We start from the raw sequence: 12,174 nt of genomic DNA on the forward strand, positions 1-12,174 counted from the left end.
TTTATATATATATATTACTATTTCCATAGGTGACCTTGACTTTTTCTGCCAGTTGTATCTACTTAGCAGCTCCATCAACATGATGGTAATTTAGATCAGAAAACTTTTATCTAGAATGCACCATGGGTCAAGCACATTGCTCAATAACGTGGGACAAAAAGGTGAGGGGTTTGCCTTACCTCCTCATTTCCCTGTGAATTGAAGGAAAAAGGTGCTTCAATTCACAGGGAAATGAGGAGGTAAGGCAAACTCCCTGCCTCAGCAGTGTTTGCAATCCTACAAAACCAAGTCATATTATCTTAGACACACAGGCTTTTCCACATCTCTGAATCTCAACCCATGTGGGTCCAGTAATTTAACCCATCCTTTGATTCTGTGAGCTCAAAACAATTTTTCAAATACTTTCTTTTTATTTTTCTTTGCTGAAACTGGTAAGAGGCAAATGCCTGTTAGAACCAAAGAAAAAACTAACACATAAGGATAATGCCATTAATAATAATCATAGGGCACATTTACTGAATATTATATGCTGAGTGCTATGCTAAATACTTTATTTGCATTATCTTATTTGAATATCAAAACCACTCTATGGGGTAAGTATTGCTATTATTTTAATTTCTCCATTTTTGAGGTTAATTTACCTGGTTGCTACGTGGGTTAAATGAGGAACACTATCTTTAAGGGCACCAACAGGTTACCACCATACCCTTCCTGAGAACTGCCACCCTCCCTACTCATGTTTACTCAATGGTGCACCTTGGAGTTGTCAAAGTATAACTTTCAAAGACTTAACACATAACTCTTGTACAAAATGGAATGAACATAAATCGAAAATCTATTTCACCTTATTAATTAATGAGGAGCGACTAAGATGGTAGGGCTGGATCAAAGAGAATTAGAGGAAAGCAATTTATTTAGTCATTAAGTCAAAGGAATAGTGAACTGAATTTGCTAGTTATAAAACTAGTTAATGTCTTACAGGGCAATAAAACTATAACCTTGGAAATTAACCAATAAATAAGCAACTTCAGAGTATCTGGGCTCTAATCACACAGGTACATTCTCCTAGATCAGAGTTTGAGAACATTTCCAAAAGGGCCATATAGTAAAGATTTTTGACTTTTCAGGCCATCTGGTTTCTATCACAACTACTCAACTCTGTGGTGGTTGTAGCTTGAAAGCTGTCTTAGATAATACATAAAAAAATGGGCATGACTGTAACACAATAAACTTTATTTACAAAACTATGACTGCAGGCTATAGTGTGCCAATTCCTGTCCTAAATGATTAAATAATAACTTGGGTAAGTCTGTTAAACAATGCCAAGAGTGGCATTGAAGGGACATGCAATTATCCTCTTGCTTCATCTCTAATTTTTCTTTTCAGCACTATAAGGTGAATTAGCTAATTTAGTGTCCTCCTCACCCCCCCACCCCACCATCAGCCTGACCCAGATTGGCCCAATCTCCAAATTTGGAATGGTACTAAGTGATTTCTGCTTCAGGTAGGTTGCTTTCTTGAATGGAAGAAGGCTAAACTTCAGGGCTGATAGAGAAGGCCATTTTCTGCCACCTCAACTGGGAAACAAGGGAAGTGAGATCAGAAAGAACCCAGTTCCATGATTCACTGTCTCTCTGTGCCTCAATTTCTTTATCATCTGTGGTGATAATAATGCACATACCTCCAGGGGTTTTCCTGTGGCTTAAATATAATAATGTGTGTGAAGCATCCAGCTTGGAACAAAGTAACTACACTATAAAGATTACTTGTTTTTAGGATGTGTCTCTCATTTTCATCTCAGGTGACTCCAATGCTAAGTGGCTTTAGTATGATGCAGAAATTATGCAGATGCCATAGTTCACTTTCTCTTTGCTTGGGTTTCATGCTCTTTCTCTTCCACACAGATCTTTTATTTCACTGTGGACTTCCAACCTTTGCATTTTATTCAAATCATTTCTAGTAACTTTGTGCTTTTGCAGTTGAGTAATTATACTGTCTGTTCTATTTACATCTCTGATAGCTGAAGAGCTGGGGATCTGACAGGATCAAATGTTGGGCAATAGTGTGGCTGGGTGCTTTAAGTAGATTATCTTTAATCCTCATAATGATCTACTTTTTAGGGACACCATTATCCCTATTTTATTGATGAAGAAACTGAGGCTCAGTTTGGTTTAAGTTACAGTTTAAGATTGTACTCTTGGAAAGTGTTTGGGGCTGAGATCCCAGCCTAGACCTGCCCAACTCCAAAGATAATGAATGCTTTTATCCATTACAATACATTTCCTTCCAAGTACTCTTCATTTAGCTGTTATTTTGTCTCTTAGCTACTTCTCCTGTCTTGGCACAACTGATCCTCTATGGCCTAAAACATTGTTCTGTGCTTAGAATCAAACAAGAAGATTTAACCATGCATGATGTGCCCCATAACATCTGGGACCAGCCACCATAGTAACCTGGAGAAACAAGGACAGGGAAACAGGAGGTGATCTTCCTATAGAGGACAATTGTTGGTTTTGTTGCACAACATTGTGAAAAGACATCATACTTATTTTTAAGAATCAAGATAGGTTGAAGACAGGACCCTTCCATCCTCCATCTCCTTGATAGATATTGGTCCTTCTCCATTTCCATGGTGAGTAGGGCATAGTCATGGGATATAAGCTGGCAATTACATGGTTATACTCAGGAATTTCATTCTCAAGAATGAGCCACATATGGAAAAGAGGAGTCAGTGGTCAACCGTGCCAGCTGTGCTGGAGTGTAAAGTCCAGCCACAGAGTGGCAAGTACCCAAATAGTTCTCCCTTGGTTTAAGCCACCATTTGACAGCTATTCCTTTTGGACATCAAGGATTTTCACTCTTTATTCTGTCAACAACAGGAGAGTCCTATTAAAACATCAGAACTCTTGGGAGGAATAATAAATTAAGCAAGTGGTTCTCAATTGTGAAATTATCAGAGTGCCAGAGAGTGGCAAGGTGTCAAGGCTGGTGGTGGCAGTCCAGACAGAGTGTTCCTGTCACAGGATCTTGATGGTGCCCAGCCCCCTTGGTTTCTGCTCATTTTCTCAGCTCAGTTTCCAGCTCGGTTTCCCAGGCTCTTGTCAATGTTGTGAGCTATCCAGTAGCTTCTTAAGAAATTCTTGTTTTTCTTAAGTTAGTCTGATTTGTCTTTCATAGTTGACCATAGAGTATCTGAGTGTGATGCTGCCCACAGTCCACCAGCAAGGCCTGGGCTCCTGTATCTATTGCCATCCTTGTTCAAAGGGGCCTCCCTCACAAAGGGCTGTCAGGGTTCCCTCTCAATTGGAAGAAAACTAAAAAAGACCACAGAACTTTAAATATTTAGAAATTTGGCACCAAAAGGAATATGGGAGGTTATTGTGGCCATCACTCTACTCTTGACAGATAAACATACAGGAACTTATGTGGAGACTTCTCTTCCTGCCATCAAAAGATTAGTTTTAATAATCTCAAGTCAAAGAGCAAGTTATTTCTTTCTTTCATAGGAGTAGATGAGTCACAAAATGAATCAAGCCAAATGTCGGCTTTCTTGGTCATTAAATAAATTAGCAAAATATCAGCCACTTACTGCTTGCTTTTGCACCACTCTGTCCAAGATGTTGTGTAAGATGCATAAAAACAGTCATGAGGAAAACCAGCATTTATTGTAAACTCAGACTATCTCGTTTATTCCTCAAATCTACATGGCGAGTTAGGTATTATTGCTCCGATTTAGCAGTGGAGGAAAGTGGCTCAGAGAGACAAAGGAACTTGCTGAGACATAGAGCTAATAGCTGTGTAGCAGGATTAAAAGTGACTTCAAAATCCATGTGCTGTCCCCTCCCAGCTTTTAAAAAAAACGTAACCTTTGTCACTGGTGAGTTCAAGCACACGTGGGACTGTTAAGGCCAAAAATGATTCTATCTATGCCAAATAATACAAATCTCTCATGGAGATCAGTTTAATTAAACCACTTTTCATTTTGAAAGAATTACTTTAATGTGCATATAGAGTGCCTATCACATAAAAGGTAGTAAAAAAATATTGCATTGGATTAAATCATTTCAGACTGGTTAATAGTGAAATTGTAATAGGAGGAGGAATAAAAACACTGGATTTTTGTGTGGTGTTTATTTTCCATACTTTTCATTTTCTTTGCTGCTTGGCAAAAATAAAAGTTCAAATTCTTTCAGGGCAGCTTTATAATTGATAGATGAACTTGGCCTAATTGTTGATCCATAGAGAATGGTTAGAAATACCAATATTCTCTGGGTTAAATTTCCCAACTTTTGTTGTGGAAATATTTAGTCAACTAATGACCTCCTTTGTCCCCTGCTGTAAGCTTTGGCAGAAACAGCACCCCTCATTTTTAAAGAAAAGCAAAAATAATTCTTCAGGGGGATATGTACCTGTCAGAGGCTCTCAAAGGGTTGGAATGAGGATAACCTGTGCAATGTGGAGGAAGGAATTTAAATTTCTTGCCAAATATGTTCAAGGCAAAAGACAAATTTCAAAAAGAATGTGTAAATATAAAAATCTATATCTGTGTTTGAATGAATTAAGTAGAAAGAAAAATCCCATGCAGGGACCCAAAGGACCAACTAGAAATTTTTAAAATGTGATTCCTGCCAAGTAATATCTAAGCAATTTGAAGAAATTTCCATGTGAAACCAGCCTCATCCTTTCATTCATTTACTCATTCATTCATTCTCAATATATATTGGACTTCTATTGAGCAGAATACAAAGACGTGAAGACAGGCTGTTCCCTACAAGGAACTTAATGGAGGTAACACAAATGTTGCTTGTTTGTGTGCATATTTGTTCTAGCTAACGTTTATTTAGCATATAAAATGCAAAAGATACTGTGGGAGGGGGAGCAGGACAAAGATCCCTATCAATTCTCACAGCTCTCCTGCGAGGATATTGCTATCCCCATTTACTTTCAGGAAACTGAAGTGCAGAAAAGTTATATATTGCACACATCTACAGTGAGCTAGTGGCAGATCTGGGTCTCCAACCCAAGTCCATCTGACTCCAACGTCAATGGTATGCTTTAAAGTACTTTGCTGCAATGTTGTGTTTATACAAAGCACAAATCAGAACATGAACCAAATCATAGCCCAGCACCTTGGAAATAATAATAGTTATGTTTTTAGAATATGAAGATGATAATTGTTAGATGTGTGTGTATTTCCTGGAGGATTACTGTAACCTCTTGGATAGGGGATTAAGCAAGAAAAAATGGATCAAGAAAGGCTTAATGAATTCTTGGCAGTAAATATGATCCTTAAAAAAACAGATCAGGGGATAATATTCTGGTGAAAGAGAACAGTATGAACAGAGGCATGGAGAGAGAAATATGTCCTTTGAATTTATAAAGAAGAGGGTTACATCAGGAGCATCATTGGAAGAATATGTATCTTGTACCCAAATAGTTCTCCCTTGGTTTAAGCCACCATTTGACAGCTATTCTTTTTGGACATCAAGGATTTTCACTCTTTATTCTGTCAGCAACAGGAGAGTCCTATTAAAACATCAGAACTTTTCGGAGGAGTAATAAATTAAGCAAGTGGTTCTCAATTTTGAAATTATGAGGGTCTTGGCAGAAAAGAAATGGTAGCTGGCACATTCTATCGAGGACTACTACAAAGGTATGGACAGAGTTAAGAAGAACCAACAAGACTGGCTCAGTGCCCCCAGGATTAGCAACACAGGGGACTTCACTCCTGTCTACTGTCCATGGGGATAGTTAGGGTGGGGGGGAGGGAAGGAGCCATTCCTGGGTTCCTGAGAGAGCTGCAGCTGCAACTATGATTGTAAATATGGAAAAGGGCTGCCTATTAGGATGGCTTTTAGAAGATGAACCAAGGTGAGCAAAGAAAGAGACAAGAACAGATACGACAAGCTCTCTTTCCTCCTGCCCTTCAGTATTCTTTGGCACTGGCCAGACCCAACAAGAAGCGAGAGGACAAAAGAAGACAGTTGAAGCAGGCCCAAAGCATAACCTCCTAGAGCGCAGAGCTGGATGGCTGAAGGTGGAGACAGGATCTGGAAAGGCAAACAGAGCATGGCTAGCACAAGAACTTATGGTTTAAAGGCAGGACAGAGGTAATTTGTCAGTCGTCATATTTAAAAGATTGAAGCTTGCAAATTATTTTGTTTTTGTCAATTAAAACAAATTCAGTGTTAACCCTGCAACAGCTTTCTCTTAATCACTTACATTTAGATTTTCTTTTATGCTTGTGAAAGAAAAGGATGGCGTTGCAGCTGGTGGGCTGGATTTATTCATAACCTCCGACACCCTCAGCAGAACATGTTGACTTGTGAGTAGCATCTGTCATCTCTGTTGTTTGGGAGAAAGGGTGGAGAGCTCATGCTTGGAGTGAACCAGCCAGTCCTAGAATGAGAACTGGTAGTTGATCAGAGTTTTCCCAGCTGTGTGACTGCACCACTCGTGATGCAAGGAAGAGGGTGTGTGACTGGAACACTGGGAAAGGGAAGAGGACAGACAGAAGGGAGAAAAATCAAAACGCGATGATGTAAAGATTTTGTCCAGAGCTGACCCTCTTATACTAAGGAGTGAACCCCACTCCTTCTCCACCCAGGAACATGATGCCAGTTTTAATGGGAGGAAAAGAGTAGCATTATGTCTGAGACCAAGCTGCTGTTATCATAAGTAGAAGAAAGGGAGAGGTTATTTGGGAATGATTGTCTCCCTTATCTCAAAGTTACCTGATATGAAAGAGTGAGGATGCTAAAAATCTCCTGGGCTTTGAGAACATTATGTTCTCCTGAGAATTGGAAAAAAGAGAAAAGGGGAGGAAAGTGCTTTATTTATGCTAATTATTGTCCATTTCTCTATTATGAAATTGGCTCCCATATGTTATTATTGTCTGTATATTAAATATCTCCTTAAGGTAATTTTGAAATTCTCTGTCTGCTTGTGCGCATACACAAACACAAAGAACTATACAGGGTAGTAGTACACATAATGAAATTTGAAAACTTAACTGCAGCACACTGCAGCAAATCAAATAAGGCAAACATATCACTGGCAACACTTGAAAAAAATGCTAGATTTTTCCCAGAAATAAACAGACCCATAATAACAATGTGATAGAGGAAAAAAAAAACAAAACCTTGCAAGTCAACTTTAGACATGGAAAATTCACTAAATGTTTCTTAAGAAGGCAGTACCAAAACCTTAAAAATCCTCCCTGAATTCCAGCGGTCTACTCTCCATTCCAAGTTGTTACTTACTGATCCAGCATTTCCATTATCTGTGTTAAGCAATGGCTTATAGATGAATAAGGACTTTAGAATCCAGTATGTGAATCCAGCAGGCTGTTTCCAGTAAGTAATTCAAAGCCCTGAGAAATGCCAAAAACATAATTACTAATCCAAATTGCCCTTTGTATCTGCATAAATAAAAATAAATATCAAACTCCAGCTAATAGAGAACATTTCTTATTATGCCCATATTTTTAATGTTGTGACATGGGCTGCAATGGTTGCTTTATAACATTACATTGTCACTGTCATTCGAAACATCTAGAGAAGAGAGCAGATGATTGACTTGAAATGCACCAGCAATGTAGACACAATCTTCCTCTCTAAATACTTGCTCTAAAACTTGGGGAGTATACTGGAAACCCTGGGAAGGGTCACTCATGGCTTTCCCAGGGGCATTCATTCAATGCCAGTGCTGCCAGAAGGCCTTCTCCGTAGGACAGAGGCTTAATGGTGTTCATCTGGACACAAAGGGGAAAAACATAGATTTTTGCTACATCTTTTACTTGAATTTATTCTTAGATCACACCAATTCTGGTCACTGTGTTCTCCCCAATTTCTCAAGGTTAGGGTTAATTGTTTCCCCTCCAGACAATTTGTAAATTTCTTGAAAGGCCAAGGAAATAACAATAGGCAGAGGAAGTCTAAACTGCACTTGGAAATCCCAAGAAAGTACAGTAGGTCAAAGGAGTCAGGGTCTTCAGACACTGTGGGAGTCAAACTTGGCTCCTTACTCTTCCTAATGATTCCACCTGTCTCTAATGATTCAAGCAGAAAATTAGATCTACTTGGGCTTCTTCTTTTTCTTTTTCAAAAGAATGTCATTACCAAGTCTTTATCACCACTTCAGAAACTTTACAGTGGATTTCAACCCAGGAGGCACTGTTGGATTTACAACTAACATGTTCCATTTCCTTTCTTCTTTGTTACCACTCTAGAGACTGAAAATACCAAACCTCACTTCCTCAGCTTCTTTTGTAGGTAGGGCATTAAGCATGAGACCCAGCTCTGTCCCGTAGGGCAAAATTTGCTGGGAGGACTCTGTAAAAAGTTTCCTCCCCACAATACGAAGAGACACACTTCACACACTAAAGAATGGTAAAACTTAAAAATACTGACAATACCAAGTGTTGGAGAGTATAGGGAGCAACTGGACCTCTCACACATTGCTGATAGGAATATAAAAAGATCCAGCCACTCTGGAAAACAGTCTGTCAGTTTCATATAAAGTTAAATACACTTAGCACTTAACCCAGCAATTTAATTCTTAGGTATTTACCCAAGAGAAATTAAAAGATATGTCTAAACAAAGATTGTATACGAATGTTCAAAGAATAGCTTATTTATAGTAGCCCCAGACTGAAAACTCAAATATACACCAACAATAAATGAATAAACAAATTGTAGCTTTTCCATAGAATAGAATACTATTCATTAATAAAGAAGAAATACTGACACATGCAACACCATGGATGAATCTCATAAATATTTTGCTGAGTAAAAAAAGGCAGACACAAAATAATACATAATGTATTCTTGCATTTATATGAAATTATACAAAAGGCAAATCTAATCTATAGCAATGGGAAGCAAATCAGTGGTTGTCCAAAGGCAGGGGTGGGGTGGGAGGTTGGGGGTTGTGTGTATGTGTGTGTGGGGGACACAAGGGCTCTGGGACGAAAGATGGACTATAAATGGGCACAAGGGAACTTTTGGAATGATGGAAATATTTTATATCCAAGAGGTGGTTACTTGGATGTGATGGTTAAGTTGATGTGTCAACTTGGCTAAGTAATGGTAGTCAGTTGTTTGGTGCAGAAAGCACTGGCCTGGTTGTTATTGTGAGCCTATTGCATGGATTTAAATCATTAGTCAGTTGATTGCATCTATGGCTGATTATATCTACAATCAACAAAGGAGATTACCTTCAGCAATGAAAGAAGCCTCATCCCATCAGTTGTAGGTCTTAAAGGGAGAACTGATGATTGCAAGAGTCAGAAAGAATAATTTCTGTCTCTACTTCAGCCAACCTCTCTTGGGGAATTCTTCAAAAACTTCACCAGAGTTTCCCACTTGCAGTCTGCTCTATGGAATTCAGATATGCCAATTCCCAGGGTCACATGAACCAATTCCTATAATAAATCTCTTAATATTTAGGTTTTAGGTATTTACCCAAGAGAACTGTTCATTCTTTTCTCTATGAGAACTCTAACTAGTAAATTTGTTCAACTGGGTACATTTTTATTGTATGTGTATTGTATGTATATTTTATCTCAATGAAGTTGATTCTTAAAAAGGAGTCATGAGAAAGGAATGCCCCTCATCTTCAGCTGGATGCTGTCGTCTCCCTGGAGTGCTTGAGGTTTGAGCAACCATCTTGTCATCATAAAGAGACTAGCCTAAGACAAAGCCAGTGGTGCTGGAGTAAAAATGATGGCACCTGTTGGTTCCCTGATGACAGAAAGACAGCACAGAATAGAGGCTAACAGTATGGGCCCTGGAGACAGATTGTTGAGTTCAAAACCTGTCTTAACACTTACTATCTGCTTGACCTTGGGAAATCTGTTCACCAATTTGTGCCTCAATTTTCTGATTTGTAAATGAGGGTGATAATAATACCATCCACCTCACAGGGTTTTTGTGAGGATTAAATCAGTTAGATTGTAAACTTCACAGTAGTAGAGATTATTTTTTTACTGTTTATTTTTTGTTAACATATCTCAAGCATGAGGCATAATGTTTGAAACAAAGAAGCCCTTAATAAATAGTTGTCAAACAAATGAAAGAATATATGGAAAATATATATTAGTATTACATCAGCATTTCTTAACCTTGTCACTATTGACACTTTGGACCAGGAAATTCTACACTGTGTATGTGTGTGTGTGTGTGGGGGGGAGGCGGGGGGTGGTCTTGTGCATTGTAGGATATTTGGCAGCATCCCTGGCTTCTACTTACAAATGCCAGTAGTACCCCTCTCCCTGGTCTTGGCAATTAAAAATGTCTCCAGACATTGCTAAATGTCCTAGGGGAAGATGGAGGTCAAAACTGTCCCCAGCTGAGAACCTTATATTAGACCAATTTTAATAAAGAGACTGAGACTTGGAGAGGTCAATAATTAGTCCAAAGATGCTCGGCTGGCAAGGGGCAGAGCCACAAACTCTGATCTGGTTGCTCCTGACCTTAAAACTCTTAACTAATATGCTCTATTGCCTATTCAAACATAACCTCTGCTCTTCCCCACCAACATCATTTGGTCTAACAAGTGGAGCTTCATGCTATCCAAAAGAGATGGACTGATCTTTTAATTTCCTGTTTATACATTTCCTTGCCTGGAACAACCCCCTTTTACCTCTCTGCAAATTCATATATTATGCTGTTTTGGATTAATTCATGGACTAGTTTAAACAAACCTGTAGAAGTGTGTGTGTGGGGGCATCCATAGAAATATTTGAGGAGTTGAATCCCAAGAGAAAAAGAAATCTGGATTTCTTACCAGGTTAGACATGGGAGACATTGCAACTTTTAAACGAAAAATGATAGTCCACTCTCTACTCCACCCAATGTTGAAAAATATAAGTCAAACCAGTTACAGAGCCAATACAAAGTCAGAGCTTCAGGTGGCCTTAGAAATGATCTTACTGAACCACCTTAGCTTACACTTATGGAAGCTGATGCCCATGGGAGAGAGTGAGAGACCCAAGATCACACCAGCTAGCTGGTGTACCGCCGTACATTTGGATTCCCAGCCCAGTTGTCTTTCCGCTCCATCCTTTACTTTCTAGAAAGACCGAAGTCAAAAATGGAAACCAGGTTTCAGAGCTGGTCTGAATTTTGCTCTTCAAAATGAACAAGTTTATCAATGGCTCTTTAATTTCTTTTAACATCTTCTATGTTGTTATTATGGTACACTTTATCTCTCTCATTTAATTCTGGCAATGTGAAGTAGGTACTGCGATTATTCTATCAGTCAGAGAATAGGAACCACTTTAGAACTTCCAAGCATATGGAATTTGATTTGGGAAATTGGTTACACTAGAGTGAGAGAGCTGAGAAGGCAAAGAGGGGACAGGATGGCAATCCAGAGATTAACAACAGCAGGTAGCTGCTACCACCTCTGGGGCTGGAGCCTCAGTTGGAAGGAGGTGGTGTCACCAGAGCACAAGGCCAGTTGGGGCTGAGAGTGTCCCTGCTAAGTACAAGTCTGAGGTCTGGAGAAGATGCAACTACTGACAGAGACAAAAGATAGAGTGGTGAGAAAGTGGGAGGAATACTTTGGCATTTCTCTGATTGCCAACTTCCAGTCTCCCACCAGTGCATCCCTTTGACCAAACCCACCCAGAAGACATGTCTCCCATGTCTAACAGCAGGGAGTCTGGGATGTGCTGTTCCCTGCAAAACAGCATAGAGCAAAGAAGGGCAGGGAATGGATTTGAGGACAAACAGGCAGTGAACCAACACAACTATCTTCATTTTACAAACTTCTTTGACTTTCTCTGTGACTTCCATCTCAGCAGGTCCCTCCTAAGCAGTGGCAGCTGGCTGGTAGACTGTGTAAGGAGAGAGAGAGAGAGCCCAAATTGCTGTTTTTAGGTTCCCTTCCCTCTAACCTAAAGAGGAGAAGGAGATTAGAGCCAAAGCAATAGAAACAAACCGGCACTTATTTCTGATGACTTTGCTGGGGTGGAATCCACCAGCTAATTCACCCAGGAATCCACTAGCCAACAAATTTAAAAGTATAGGGCCAAGTAGGCATCAGGCACAGCTATTTTCTGAAAAGAAACATGGATCAGTTATGTCAGGGATGAGGACATAAATAGAGGCACTAGAACAAGAGGCCCAGCAAGACAGTCAATGCTGACTATGTGCTTTCAAAGGCAGT

General features: G+C 39.4%; 1 long non-coding RNA gene across 9 annotated transcripts in view; it reads right to left on the reverse strand.

The window, feature by feature from the left end:
* The window catches only part of LOC143654287 (uncharacterized), a 397,473-nt gene that overhangs the window by 44,700 nt on the left and 340,599 nt on the right, over positions 1-12,174 (reverse strand). For 6 of the 9 annotated variants that reach the window (XR_013161743.1, XR_013161746.1, XR_013161749.1 and 3 more), the window contains 2 exons: positions 7,263-7,372; positions 6,182-6,489 (listed from right to left, as the gene is read on the reverse strand). The exons of 2 other annotated variants lie outside the window; for them this stretch is intronic. This is a non-coding gene — a long non-coding RNA (uncharacterized LOC143654287). Of the gene's footprint in view, positions 1-6,181; positions 6,490-7,262; positions 7,373-12,174 lie in introns of those variants that run through there. One more of the 9 variants, XR_013161741.1, reaches the window with a different exon arrangement.

Source organism: Tamandua tetradactyla, chromosome 13 (genome assembly GCF_023851605.1).
Source record: "Tamandua tetradactyla isolate mTamTet1 chromosome 13, mTamTet1.pri, whole genome shotgun sequence".
NCBI classification, from domain to species: domain Eukaryota; kingdom Metazoa; phylum Chordata; class Mammalia; order Pilosa; family Myrmecophagidae; genus Tamandua; species Tamandua tetradactyla.